Source organism: Pelophylax lessonae (assembly GCF_965119305.1).
Source record: "Pelophylax lessonae genome assembly, chromosome: 3".
NCBI lineage: Eukaryota > Metazoa > Chordata > Amphibia > Anura > Ranidae > Pelophylax > Pelophylax lessonae.
This window is the reverse complement of record NC_138770.1, coordinates 276,501,456-276,516,476: the sequence shown is the minus strand read 5'-3', so window position 1 is coordinate 276,516,476 and position 15,021 is coordinate 276,501,456. Positions and strand designations below refer to the sequence as shown.

At 39.9% G+C, this 15,021-nt stretch overlaps 1 protein-coding gene across 3 annotated transcripts in view; it reads right to left on the bottom strand.

Moving 5' to 3' along the window:
- KCNMB2 (potassium calcium-activated channel subfamily M regulatory beta subunit 2) overlaps window positions 1-15,021 on the bottom strand; it is a 765,065-nt gene that overhangs the window by 325,732 nt on the left and 424,312 nt on the right. The gene's annotated exons all lie outside the window — the stretch shown is intronic.

The window sequence follows — 15,021 nt, the reverse complement described above, 5'->3', positions numbered from 1 at the left end:
GCCATTTAGTATTCTCCTTTTAAAAATGCTACTTACTTGGATTCATCTGACTTAAAATGGAGCTTTAGGCTGGGTTCATATATATGCGAAATGGATGTGGGTTTCCCCACATCCAATTCACATGACAAATGAAAGGAAACAAAGGGGGCAAAGGGGGGGGGGGGGCTTTTTAGAGGGGTACTGTCATGGGACTAATAGACTTAAATAGACATTGAATATAAAAGAATAATTTTTATTGGATTTAACAACATGCATTAAAAGTATACACTGTGTTTCTGATATCACAGATAACAGTATTACAAATGTCATAAAAACATATGAAAAAAGGCCAGGAGTAGCAAACATATAAATAACAGAGTCGTTTCCTACATATAGGGATGATAGAATGATCTACACAAACCCTATGCTAACCAGAAACCAAAAGTACTGGTTGATTTTATATGTAGTAGACGCAGATGCCCAAGAACTTGCCCGACATGTTTTGCGGAACACCGCTTCCTCAAGGGCAGTTGAGGGGTTATATGAACATCACAAATGCTACTGTATAATGTGTCACCCGCAAATCAACAGATGGACCAGGGATTGTAAGGTGGAAGTATTCCCCTGGGGCGAGCACGGGAGCAGACCACAACATACAGGCCCTATGATATGAGGATGGATATTCGGGAGTTGGAGGTCCCGTTTTGTTGGGTCCAAAACAATATTCAATCTGTCCAAATGACAAGGTAGACGGGTGGAAGATAGTAGTCCTTAGCTGGATGGATAATCAAAGGAGTAACTCCAGGTATAATCAGGAGATCCTGATGATCCGTACAGCAGCGTGTCCCGTCCCCGAGTCCTACGGGAAGTGTCACAAGGATCAAGGTACTGTCTGTTCCACCCAATCACAAGGGTCGACTCACTTTCCTCCTTCACCCCTTTTTTTGACCTCTTTGAATTTTGAATTGTTAGGTCATCCCGTTCCTTCTGTTCCTACTGACCCCCCCTTTCTGGCTCATACTTTCAGGTATAATTTGCCATGATGCAATGCAGGCACTGGCCGCTTTAGTGGGATCTTCATACCTTTATAGTGGACTTACTGTCTTTTTCCGAGATTTTGTTGTCTACAGTCAAGCCTGGCATACAATAGCTTGAGCATACAGGGTCCTGGCACTGTCACTGATTTCCCCTTGATCTTCCCATATACCTCACTTTATACATGGTTAACCAACTTGGCGATTTGCCTGTGGGAATTCTCTTACAGTGTCACTCCTCACCTGACGTCCGGATGATTAATTGCTACCCATGCTTTTAAACTGTTTTGTTTGTTACCCCAATTTGGGTCACTATTGTCACTCATTGTTTGCACATAAAATATCATTGTACCTGTCTGACTGAACCACATCTTGTTACATGTGTTAACACATATTCATACTAGAATAAAACACATTTTTTTGGATTATATATCACCCTGTGGTTTCATTTGTCTATCCCCATAAGGCTCTCTTTTGGTTTTACTGGTCCCTTCCAGTATAGCTTTTTATGCATATGTTATAGAGCCAGGGGTACGACCACCAAATTGCAGCGTTCCCAGGGATATCACACCATACTTCCTAGTTAGACCTACCTTTAGTTCTTTTCTATAAACAAGCTGTATTAGCAGAAAAATTGTGCAAAATACAATAATTAAAGTGCAGAACAGTAAACTACATGCACCACCCAATAATAAGGGCTTTTCTAACTTTCTTATGATAAAACGCACCTTTGGATTGTGGCTTTTCTACATGAGATCCTGGCTATCTTTGATACGGATTTGCTTCCCAGATTGAAGAAATACTACGGGCACTATAGGTCCTTGGTGGCCTGAGTGCTTCTGGTGAGTGGCAAATTTTTCACTAGGTGGTGGACAAGTAACATCAGCACCAGCATGGAAAATAGGAACACATAGCACCTGGCACAATTTGTTTTATGGACTTGAATCATTGATTATATTACTGTTTAATTTATTACAACATTTTGAGAAAACACTGAGCACTTGTATCACTTTTTAAATAGTGTTATTGGGTGGTGCATGTAGTTTACTGTTCTGCACTTTAATTATTGTATTTTGCACAATTTGTCTGCTTATACAGCTTGTTGAACTTTATATGTATACATTTAGTATACATTGCACTTTATATATATAATATTGTTTGTATTTTTGCACAACTAGCTAATATTCTGATGCTTTATAAGCACATTTGATTGACCACCGTTTGCACAGCACTACAATATTTAATTTATTTTTAATTTTCCTATTTGTATTTTATGTACACCATACACGGAGCAACCATTTAGCATCAATTATACCATCGTTTCCAATGTTCTGGTGCACCAACCATTAGTAGCGCCTCACTGTTTATCTTTATTCTTTATTTAAGTTAATATTACTTAAATTGAAGGCAGCTCTACATAGAGCACCCTATATCAAGATAAGAGAGGCGCCATATCTTTTATTCTATTTTTCACAAATGTCCCAATGTAACACCCCTCAAAAAAAGAGTCTTGAGGCACCCCATCCTAAAATGTAAACACTATTCTAATAGTTTTACATAATGCAGCAACATCCACACACGTAGGAGAAGCAATGTTAGGTGTGCAAACTGGTTCTGACTAGTATTCCAATGTTTCTCTCCCTCACTTAGCTAATGTGATCCCTAAGCTGATAAAGAGAGGTAGGGGAGGGTCAAACAAGGATGCTATACAGGCAACTGGCATCCTCCTTATCAACTGATGATGTCATTAGTTGTTAGGAGGTTGGCAGCTAGTAGGTCCTAATGGTGCACAATGAAAACCTGTGGCTTTGTGTTAACTAAAAGGGCAGGCTTCCACCACCCACCACCTTGTACACAATTTTTGGGCAATTTTTGGGCATTTTGCCAAGGCACCCATGAAGAAACCTCAAGGCATCCCAGAGTGCCTGGGCACCCTGGTTGAAAAAAGCTGATCTAGACAGATAGGGGAAAAACTGGGATATGAAGAGAAATTAGGCACGTCAACAGAGTGGATTTTAAGAAGTCTGGTTATCCTTACTTATTATGCTGTGGATGCAAATTCATGAGGAACATGCAGAAATAGAACTGATGGACTAATGGGCTGGCAAATATGCTGCACTTGATCTTTTCTGGAAACCCAGTCCTTTAGAAAAGATCTTGTGTTTTTACCTTTTATATCTGGTGCTATGACCTTTAAGCACATGAAACTCTCTGTCTTAGGAGATGCTGGAAGCGATAGGGCACATTAATAAGGAATATTCCCTTTCATTCACACAAATTATTTATATTATATATATATATTTATATTATTATACTGTATTCGTTTTATTATTAGAATTACTTACAAATAAGATATAAAATAAAAACACCCACTGTAATCGATTATAGAATACTGATAATCTAAAAGTACAAATGGAGGTTAAAGGGAGGTTTTGTTTGAAGAATTTTATTCAAATTGTAAGAGGATACATTCTGTATATATTGACAAGCAACTGTGGACATTACTGGCATATAGTCTTTCAATTGGGGTAACACACCACTGCATGAAATAAAGGTACAGAGAGAGAACAATGCACTGAACAAGGAAACATATTAAATTATAATAATAAAGTTTTTCATAAATTATTTTCTCTCACTTCTACAAGTGATACAATGAAGTAGGCTGAGCATGGTGCATACCAGAGAGAACATCTAAGGTTAGTTCAGTAAAAAAACAATTAACATCAAAAAGGTGAAAACTCCTAACAGGGAACTCTAACCTGGATAGGAAAATCAAGAAAGAGACGGGATAACAATGGAAATCTCTGTGACACCTCGATGTAATAAAGTGGTTAAAATAGCCTGCCACTCTGCTCCCCCAATCTGACAACTACAGGGGGGGGGGGGGCTGAGAATACCCCACTGACGTCAGTCAGGAGGAGGGAAGGAGAGGAGAGTGGAGGGCGGTCACGTGAGAGCCGACTGGCACTCTGAAATAAGGTATAAAACTGCATGTTTTTTATAAAGCACATACACTAGGAAACATAACTATCTAACACAGGGGATTGTATGAAGAGAACAAAGTTATTTTAGCAGCAGGAGGGGGGGGGGGCACTAGCACTAGCTGACAGACAGGGAGGGGAGGGGGAGAGGACAGAGGAGAGACAGTGGGCTGAGGGGGGGGCACATAATCAGGGGCTCAGCAGCCATTATAAAAGTAGTCAGTTACAGAGAAGAGAGCAACACCAGGCAGGATCACCCAGGTATTTTAGATGATAGAAAAGGACTAATTATACAGCGCAAGCACTGTGCTGTTATTCATGCTTTAAAGGAACAGGACCTTTGTTTGGGGGGGTAACAAATGCTGTAAAGGAGAATAGGGGGAATGAGAAGAGAAAAAAAGGAAGGGTTAGATTAGAGTAAAGGAAGTGAATGCTGCATGCCATGTGCTGTGCATAGTCTGCCGATCCCACATAGTGGTGTCAGCATGCCCAAGTAGATATTTCTAAGCTTCTCCATTTCTGCAATTTTTTCCACATGTTGAAGTCAATCGGTTACTGATGGAGGAGTTGTCAAAAACCGGTACACCAGTAAACACATTTTCGCTGCACTGGCCAGGTGCATAACTAATGACCGGTGATACTCCTTTCAAGATAGTGTTGTGTGGTGAAGGAGAAATTGGGCTGGGGTGAAGTTTCTATGTATAGATTGTGATTTGGCTTATGAGGTGATGGACTTCTTTCCAATAGGGTTGAATTTTTGGGCAGGACCACCAAATACATACTAGAGCATGGGTGTCCAACCTTTTGGCTTCTCTGGGCCACATTGAGTGTAGAGAAATTTTCTTGGGCCGCATATAAAATATATACTATAGTTAAGGTATATAAGTAATAAAATGCCGCCGCACCCTTCCCGCACCGCTGCACCCCCCGCACTAATTTAACACAACTAGAGGATGATGAAATTAAATGGAAGCAGTATACAGAGGATTACTTCTTCTGAGAGATATTAAAGAACGCTCTAATCACCATCACCACTTTAGTGATTTGAAGAGGTCATGGTGATAGGAGTCAGAAACCGACCTGGCTTCCTTCCTCCCCAGCAAAAAAAAAATTGTCAGGGGGCAGTGGGCCGCATTGCCTGGGGTTCCGGGCCGCATGTGGCCCCCGGGCCGCAGGTTGGACATGCCTGTACTAGAGACTTCAAGCCATCATTACAAAACCAAAATTTGGGTGGGATCGCAGGTGAAATCTTGTAAAGCTGTAAGGGGGTTCTTTACCAATGTGAGAAAATGTTAAAACCATTCTCCTTTGCGGATACATTAACTGAACCCTTGTGGATATGAAGAAACGCTCCTATTCCTCCATAGAGAGGTCTATATTAGGTTCTTGTTCCCATTGTTGACAAGCTTTATTGGGTTTAAGCTCAGAGTCAGCAAACAGAATAGCATAAATTTCCAATATCAGATGTCTCTGTGGTTCTTTTTGTGTGCATAAAGTCTCAAAGGGTGTGTGTTGTTGTGACCAAGCAAAAAGATAAGTGAGACCTAGGAAATGTCGCAGTTGCACATAGGGCCAGAAGGGAAATGAGTGGCCTGGCATGTGAGAGGCAAGGGAGGTTTGAGTCAGGAAAGAAGTATTTCACATGGATATGTGCATGTGGCCATATATCAAAAAGGAAAGTGTCTGACATACCAGGTTGAAAATATGCACTGTGCTGAATAGGAGTCAAGTTGGAAAAAGAGAAGAGGAGAAACCATATTTCTGACAAGCTGCATGAAAGATCTTTAGAGTGGGTCCAATTAAAGGGTGAGCCCTACATTCCGAAGGTGCGTGGTGCGGTGCGATCCACGGTAATTGGTATAGAGGTAGTGATTCAAGGGCATGTTCGAGCTGAACCCAGGCCTTAACAGTGTATGTTCCAGTCTATCACCCTCGATAAATGACATGCCCAGTGATATAACACAATGTCTGGGAGGCCTTTTCCACCATTCAACTTGGGCACTCTTAGTCTATCATAGCTTATTCTAGGGCATTTAGATGCCCACAGAAAGGCTGTGCAGGCCTGTCGATATGACGAAAAAAAAAACACAGCTTAATTGGAACTGTCTGTGGAATATTATTGGTAGAACATTAATTTTGATAATGGCTGCCCTTCTGAACCAAGAAAAAAGACCCGAAGTCCATGTTGCATCAATTGTTTCTAAGGATCGGTAAATAGAGGTTAAATATACGATACTTATCCACTGCTAGATTCCTGGTACAGTTAATTAAAAGGACCTGCGGCTCTCTTCAGCACCTTCATTAATAATATCCTGTAACATATATGAGGCCTACAGCTAGAACATGTTATGGTAAAAGGCTGCAGGTCCCAGAATTCAGTTGCATCAGAACCCTTGTCTATCAGATTGTGCAACTGAGAAAAGGGGAGCTGGTATAGTAGATGTACCTTCTAATAAGGCAGAAATGTCTACGTATACTTAGACAGAGATAGCTTGCAACTGAGTAAAGCTTTTAAAATTGATTTTGAGAATATCAAATAATTGGTTTCAACTAGTTATTTTCATTTCCCAGATAAAAAAGAATAATGTACAGTACCTCAATTAGAATTATGTGTAGGACTAGGCCTCAGGGCAAAACAAAAACAAGAATGCCAGCCTTGAATGTGTAAGTTTTAGAAATATGGCACCAGCTTTCAATATAGTGTAGAAAAATATTTCAATTAATAGACTAGTGAATGTAATAAATCCTAGAACTTGGGTGGTATACACATTTGCAGGTATGAACACCCTTTTCCCTTGCAAAGATGAACACCAAATCTCTGGTACTGCTACAATACACAGCCCCAAATATCTTCTACATTTAGGGCAAACTGCATTCACTTAATTTCTAATATGGGCTTGCTTTAATTTTAAGTTTAAAATCAAACAATTCTATTGAAAGCAGGTTTTATTTTTATTTTTTTATTTTTAGCTGGATTACAGTGCTGAGGGGAAGATTTTTATTAAATGTTTTATATACTTAGTGGTAGCTCCAATTGCAATGGTTCACAAAATAAAGCAAACATAGAGTTTACATGTAACCTTTCTTAAAGTGATATGGCTATGTTTTTCTTTTTATAAAAAACAAAAAAAAACAAACATATCATACTTACCTGCTCTGTGCAGTGGTTTTGCACAGAGCAGTCCAGATCCTTCTCTTCTTAGGTCTCCTGCCGGCCCACCTGGCCCCTCCCTCCTGCAGAGTGCCCCCAAAGGAAGCAGCTTACTCAGCACTCGAGCAGGCTCGCTCCCAAGCTGCTGGTCCGTCTGTCCATTCAGACACAGAGCCGCTGCTCGGTCCCACCCCCTCTCTCTCTCCTCATTGGCTCACTGACTTTTACAGCAGTGAGAGGCAATGGCGCCCGCTCATATCTCAGCCAATGGGGAGAGATAGTCATGGACAGCTGAGGCTCTGGTGCACATGGCTGGATTGAGATGGGGCTCTGGTAAGTATAGGGGGGCTGAGGGGAGCTGTTGCACACAGTAGGATTTTTATCTTATTACATAGAATGCATTGAGATAAAAACTTTCTGCCTTTAGAACCACTTTAATGCAAATAAACTATTGATCCCTCATTTACCCTATTATAACAATACACAAAAATGTGATAACTAAATGAGACAGGGGCACTAACTCTTGGGTAAATTACAATACCAGGCAAAAAAAAACCCTATCAACAATTTTAAACAAGCATAACAATTTTTTCTTTTTTTTAGAAAAAGTAACACTTTTTTATACATCACAGAAAATTTGCAGAAAAATGGTCAAGCATAAAACCTGACTGCAGCACTCACTGATATTCACACATAAATATCGAAAGACAACTGAAAAAAAAAGTGTCGCGCTGTCAGGAAAACTTCTAATTCAATATTTAGTGTATAAAAAACAAAATAAAGGTCCTATAAACTAAATATCAAAGTTAACCAAAAGTATGCAAAATCTTCATGCAGCTGCTGTGCACCGACCAAGTGATTATAACGCCACTTACCAAATCCTTAGACCCTTCAACTCAAGAGGTCTAAACCAGCATTTTAAAGATGACAGATCCCGCATGGATGGATGGATGGATGGATAGCTCCATATCTATTCCTCTCACACCTCAGCAAGCCTCAAGCTTCACTCTCTCATGAATGGTATGTTCCAAAATTGGTCTCTGGTTCACTCAGCAGCAAAAAAACATACTAAGGAAAGAGCAATATAATCCCATAGCGAAGTACTGTTTAAAAAGCATTTATTAATAAACCAAGTGGGTACCCACGAAACAATATGACATTCATATTGCACAGCAATGCTGACTCTCCGGGTGGGCATAAATGCTTTTTAAAAGGTATTTTACTATGGGGTTTCTTTGCTCCTTCCTTAGAAAATCTACCAAATACAGTATAGTATAATAAAAGCTTAGTATATGCACTGCAAAAAATATTAATTTAAAAACATAATTTTATCTTGCTCAAATATTATAACTGCTGAGTTCAGAGAATGACCATAAGATTATCTCTCCTGGGTGGCATTTAGGTCTTCGGTGCATTAATGTGACTTAATGACCTGCCTAATATGATGCTTTTGAAGGATAATAGCTTTGGAATGCAAACAGTACCAAAAAAGTTATGCAACTATGATATTAACAGCAATGGCTTAAATAAACAAAATTAAATCTCAGTTTGAAGAAATTGCTATTTGCAGTGAATATGAGGTCTATGAAATTTCTCTATTAACAGAGATAAGACAGGCATCATGCAGTGCCTAGGGTGAACTGACCCAAAAGGCCCATTAAAGAAGCTCATTAATTCTAAGATCATAGTGATCTACTTTTCTTATGCAGCAAATAAGGATTTGCAAAGGATACTTAAATTTTTAACAAGATTTCATTACTTCACTTATATAATCGTATATTGCCTAAAATGAAAAGGCACTCAACATCCAGAGATGTAGGAATTTGATAATATCTGTAATCCAAGAAGACAAAATATAACATGAAGAAAATATTTGGAATTACAGTAAACCCCCCTCCATTGCGGGGGTTACGTTCCGGACCCAGCCGCGAAAAGTGAAAATCCGCGAAATAGAAAAACCCTATTAAAATGCATTGTAGGCGTGTTTATTTTACTGTCACTGTACGTGTAAAAGCATTTTAAGGTCTTTAAACACACTTTTAAAACAATAGAAACGCATTTAAACACATAAAAGATACTGAGAGACAGAGCAAGAGCTATGGAAAACACAAAAATATTTCATTTTTAATGAGTTATATAGTAAAATAACATTACAAAAAAAAATGCAATATACCGGGACCGCAAAAACTGAACCGCGATGGAGCGGGGGTTTACTGTAGATGGAACCCATGGTTAAACAAGTTAAGATGTACAGTAGCAATGGATTGGTAGGGTACGGGTATCGATGTAGAGGTTGCTCAGTATTGATGAAAGTTTTTGATCATGTGGTAAAGTACGAATGGACCATGGGGGAAAAATGGAGTGAAGATAATGGGCATATATATATATATATATATATATATATATATATATGGAAACCCATTAATTAGTGATAAATCGAGTTGGAAGACAGCATCCCTGTTTGGAAGAGAGCTTCCCTGTTCCCTTTCTTTCCTTGCTCCCCCCCCCCCCTGTTTTTTTTTCTTTGGCATGATGTTATGACCGATAATATTATTGCAACATTTTTTTATCATATTTTTCTTTGTACGTGTTTGTTATTGTTTTGTGGAAAAAATTACAATAAAGAGATATTGAAATAAAAAAATATAACAGAGAAATCTTTCTTTAGTGAGTATTCAGAGTAATGAAATTTGATGACACATTAGTAACATTAGTCTAAAAATGTTGCTCCAAGATCAAAAATTACAGTTGCATTTATGTATTTATGTTATGTGTTTATGCCATTTTAGAGTTTTTTTTTTTTTTTAATTGGGGTTCAAAACTAGATTCTCATACAAGTTTTAACCTAATAATATAAGTCATTTTTAATCTACAGATTTCAGTAACATAACACTTGGTGATTCTGTCATTAGATACTTGTTCAAGCATTTTCCAGTATAGGTTGACATCCTTGTCTCAAAGTTATTCTTCTGTGTTGCATTCTGTTACAGGGGCTTTCAGTAGAGACTACACATGGGCTTTTCAACACACATTCTGCAAGTTTGGGCACCATCAGGATACCCACCCTGAGAAATGCTATACAGCTATTGATAGACCACATACACTATATTGTCAAAAGTATTGGGACACCTGCCTTTACATGCACAGGAACTTTAAGGGCATTCCGGTCTTTGTCTGTAGGGTTCAATACTTAGTTGGTCCACCCTTTGCGCAGCTATAACAGCTTTTCTGGGAACACTGTGCACAAGGTTTACAGGAGAGAGAAGAAAAAGCACCTCAAAGTGCAGACAGTTTACAGGTTTATTTGATGCAATAAAATACAAGGAGCAACTCACATAGAGTGAAGTAAAAAAATCTCATCAGGAAGAGGATATCAGCGCTGGATGTCTGTGATGTGGGCTGCTAGGTGGTGCTGACTTTGGCCTATCTGAGGCCAAAGTCCTCAGATAGTAAGTCGAGCAGAGAGGATGAAGCTGGACCGCGGCATGGACAGCAGCACGTGTAGATGATATCACCAGAGGGGGAAGGTCGCAACACTTTTCCGAGTCTGTGCGATGCCAATCTTGGGCATGCGCACTCCTTCATCAGGCAGGAGAATGAGGCAGGGGGAGCTGTATTTATAGAGAAATACCAGGGCTAACAGGGTCCTAGTGCCTGGCATGTGTGGTGGAGACACATGAGCTAGCAGGGTCCTAGTGCCTGCCATGTATGGTTACATAGTTACATAGTTACATAGTGAGGTTGAAAAAAGACATCAGTCCATCCAGTTCAACCTATGATGTGTGTGTTTACTGTTAACCATACAATGTATACCCCTATATGTTGTGGTGTTTAAGGTGCCCATCGAATCATTTTTTGAAACTATTGATGTTCCTTGCTGATACCACTGCTTGTGGAAGAGAATTCCACATCCTTACCACTCTGACAGTAAAGAACCCCTTATGCAGATTAAGGTTAAACCGCTTTTCTTCTAGTTTTAGTGAGTGGCCCCGTGTCTTATTGTATTCCCTTTCTCTGAAAAGTTTGTTCCCTATGCTATGGTCACCAGTACGGTATTTGTACATTGATATCATATCCCCTCTCAATCGTCTCTTCTCCAGAGAGAAAAGGTTTAATGCTTGTAGTCTTTCCTCATAGCTGATGTCCTCCATTCCCCTAATTAGCTTTGTTGCCCTTCTCTGGACTCTCTCCAGTTCCAGCACATCCTTTCTGAGAACTAATGCCCAGTATTGGACAGCATATTCAAGATGTGGCCTGACCAGAGTCTTGTAAAGTGGGAGAAAAATCTCTTTATCTCTGGAGCGAATCCCCTTTTTTATACATGCCAGTATTCTGTTGGCTTTGCTTGCAGCGGCTTGGCTTTGCATGCCATTAACAAGCCTGTTGTCCACTAGGACCCCCAGGTCCATTTCCATCTTATTGTATTCCCTTTCTCTGAAAAGTTTGTTCCCTATGCTATGGTCACCAGTACGGTATTTGTACATTGATATCATATCCCCTCTCAATCGTCTCTTCTCCAGAGAGAAAAGGTTTAATGCTTGTAGCCTTTCCTCATAGCTGATGTCCTCCATTCCCCTAATTAACTTTGTTGCCCTTCTCTGGACTCTCTCCAGTTCCAGCATATCCTTTCTGAGAACTAATGCCCAGTATTGGACAGCATATTCAAGATGTGGCCTGACCAGAGTCTTGTAAAGTGGGAGAAAAATCTCTTTATCTCTGGAGCGAATCCCCTTTTTTATACATGCTAGTATTCTGTTAGCTTTGCTTGCAGCGGCTTGGCTTTGCATGCCATTAACAAGCCTGTTGTCCACTAGGACCCCCAGGTCCGTTTCCATCTTAGATTTGCCCAGAGGTTTACCCCCTAGCGAGTAACTTGCATTCGTATTTCTGACACCCAAGTGCATTACCTTACATTTTTAACATTAGACCTCATCTGCCATCTAGTTGCCCACCCCATTATTTTGTTCAGGCCTGCTTAGCTTAATATCGTCTGCAAATACAGAGATTGTGCTGGATATCCCATCCTCTAGGTCAGGGGTGTCAAACTAAAGTTCTTCTCGGGCCGCATCAGCATTATGATTGCTGCAAAGGGCCGGTTGAATCTGTAAGACTAGTTGTCCAGAGCACCCCACCCCCATCAAATGTCAAGAGCCCCCCACCATCAGAAGTCAAGAGTTCCCCACCCTCCCTTACATCACAGTACACACCCCCTTACCTTGTGCTGCTGCTGGGAAGAAGTTGGGGCATTGCAGGGAAGCAGAGAGTGCAGGGTCTAGAGGAGGACCAAAGGAGGGCTAGAACTCTCCTGCAGCTGCAGATGTTGTGCGAGGGCCACATGAAATGGCCTGGAGGGCCGGATTCGGCCCGCGGGCCTTGTGTTTGACACATGTGCTCTAGGTGGTTTATGAATAATTTAAACAGGATTGGTCGCAGGACAGATCCTTGGGGGTCCCCACTTTCCACACCTGACCAATCTGAGTACTCCCCATTTATCACCACCCTCTGAACTCGCCCCTGGAGCCAGTTTTCAATCCAGATACTCACCCTATGGTCCATACCTATGTACCTTAGTTTGTACAGTCTGGTCTGGCAAGAGCGATTTTTCATGAATCCATGCTAATTACTACTAATAATACCGTTTTCATTACTAAAGTCTTGTATATATTTGTTTTGGAAAAAAAAAAAAAAAGTCTTGTATATAGTCCCTTAACATCCCCTCCAAAATCTTGCAGGCTACTGGTGTTAGGCTAACCGGTTTATAGTTCCCCGGGATCTATCTCGGCCCTTTTTTAAATATTGGTACTACGTTGGCTTTTTTTTCAATCAGCTGGCACCATACCCATCTGTAGTCTATCCATGAAGATCAAGAGCAATGGTCTGGCTATGTGAAATAAAGAACCAGATACTACATATTTGGGGCAGCATTTCCAATAAGGATTATGGTGGGACAATAATATAACCTTATACCTAAACAAGCGATTATAACATAATATGGATGGACAAAAATAACTAAAATCATATCAATTGAAAAAAGATAGGGTGGGCATAAAAGGATCCTGAGATACATGTATAGATAAAATATGCATACATGTAGAGTAAATATAACAGACACAACCTCAAGGGGGTGGGGTCCATGCAATAACTTGCATACCAATAAAAATAACAATAAAATAAGAATACAAAGAATGTCACATCATGGCAGAAAACTACATACCGTGCTTTGTGCACTGGTGCACAGTCATGTTGGAACAGGAAGGGGCCATCCCCAAACCGTTCCCACAAAGTTTGGAGCATGAAATTGTCCAAAATGTCTTGGTATGCAAACACCTTAAGAGTTCTCTTCACTGGAACTAAGGGGCCAAGCCCAACCCCTGAAAAAAACCCACACCATAATTCCCCCTCCACCAAATGATTTGGACCAGTGCACAAAGAAAGGTCCATTAAGACGTGGATGAGCGAGTTAAGGGTGAAGGAACTTAAGTGGCCTGCCCTCAACCTGATAGAACACCTTTGGGATGAATTACAGAGGAGACTGTGAGCTAGGCCTTCTCATCCAACATCAATGCTTATTCTCACAAATGCATTTTTGGAAGAGTAGTCAAACATTCCCATAGACAAACTCCTAAACCCTGTGGACAGTCTTCCCAGAAGAGTTGAAGCTGGAATAGCTAAAAAGGGTGGGCCAACTCAATAGGAGCCCTACGGACTAAGAATGGGATGCCATTAAAGTTCATGTGCGTGTAAAGGCAGGCGTCCCAATACTTTTGACAACATAGTGTACATAATACATGACTGCAAAAAGAAACTCAACAGAGATGCAACAAAGAATAAAAAAGGGTAAAAACAGTATTCTATTTAAAAAAAATGGCATTTGTTTTGGGACAAGCTAAATGTCATTAGGTTAGGTTTTATATCTCTTTTAATATTCTAAAATAAGTTTTAAGTTCATCACGGAAATGTAAGAATATATAGTTGTAACCAATTTTAAACAGGTTTTAAAAAACTGTTGCCAATTACATCCAGGTTCCTGCTGTCATTTTTCCAAAGCAGATACTAAAATAAGCACTCTTATCTGACACCCAGCTGCTTATTTTAGTTTTTGATCTGGTAAATTTAAATATATTGTATTGGATGTAAATAAATTCATACATACTGTATATTTGAGAGCAGAATATTATTTTAACTATTAAAAATCTTGGCTATAACCTTGTGAATCACACATTTTAGGCTTGAAACTTAGGCTGGCCATACACTATACAATTTTCTTGTTCAACTTTCCTTTAGATTTACCAAAACCATGTAATATAGGGTCAAACCTAAACACTTTCAATTTGTATGCAATCAGGCAGGCCCTTGCACTACATAGTTAAAGGTAAATCTAAAGGAAATTGAATAAGAAAATTGTATAGTGTATGGCCAGCCTTAGGATATTACAGCCTGAGTGGGGTGGTGGTTGCCAGGTGAACTGTGCTAGAGTTTTATCTCTCACCTGTTGAAGAACATCCTTGCTGGATGTCATTGAAACCTCTGGCCCTTAGGCCCTCGTTAGCTTGGGGTACTCTCCCCTGGAGGGACAAGCTGTGATTGCCTATGATTCTATATTAGAGGAACTGCATTTATGCCTCTGGTTATACTTCTATTATGTACACATATTATTCTTTATTCCTGAGGGAAGCATAGCATTTGATGCATGGAAGTACTTTCTAGGTTCGTGCCTGGTAAGGGGGTGGGTTGGTATTTTTGTGGGGAAAGTTTTTGTTTCTCTACTGAGCCCTGCGTGGCAGAAACTTTGTTTTTCTTGTTATTCTTGCAAAATAAAATAAAAAAAACAACTATAATGCAGTAAACAGTCTTGGCTTTTGCATAATATTTGCAC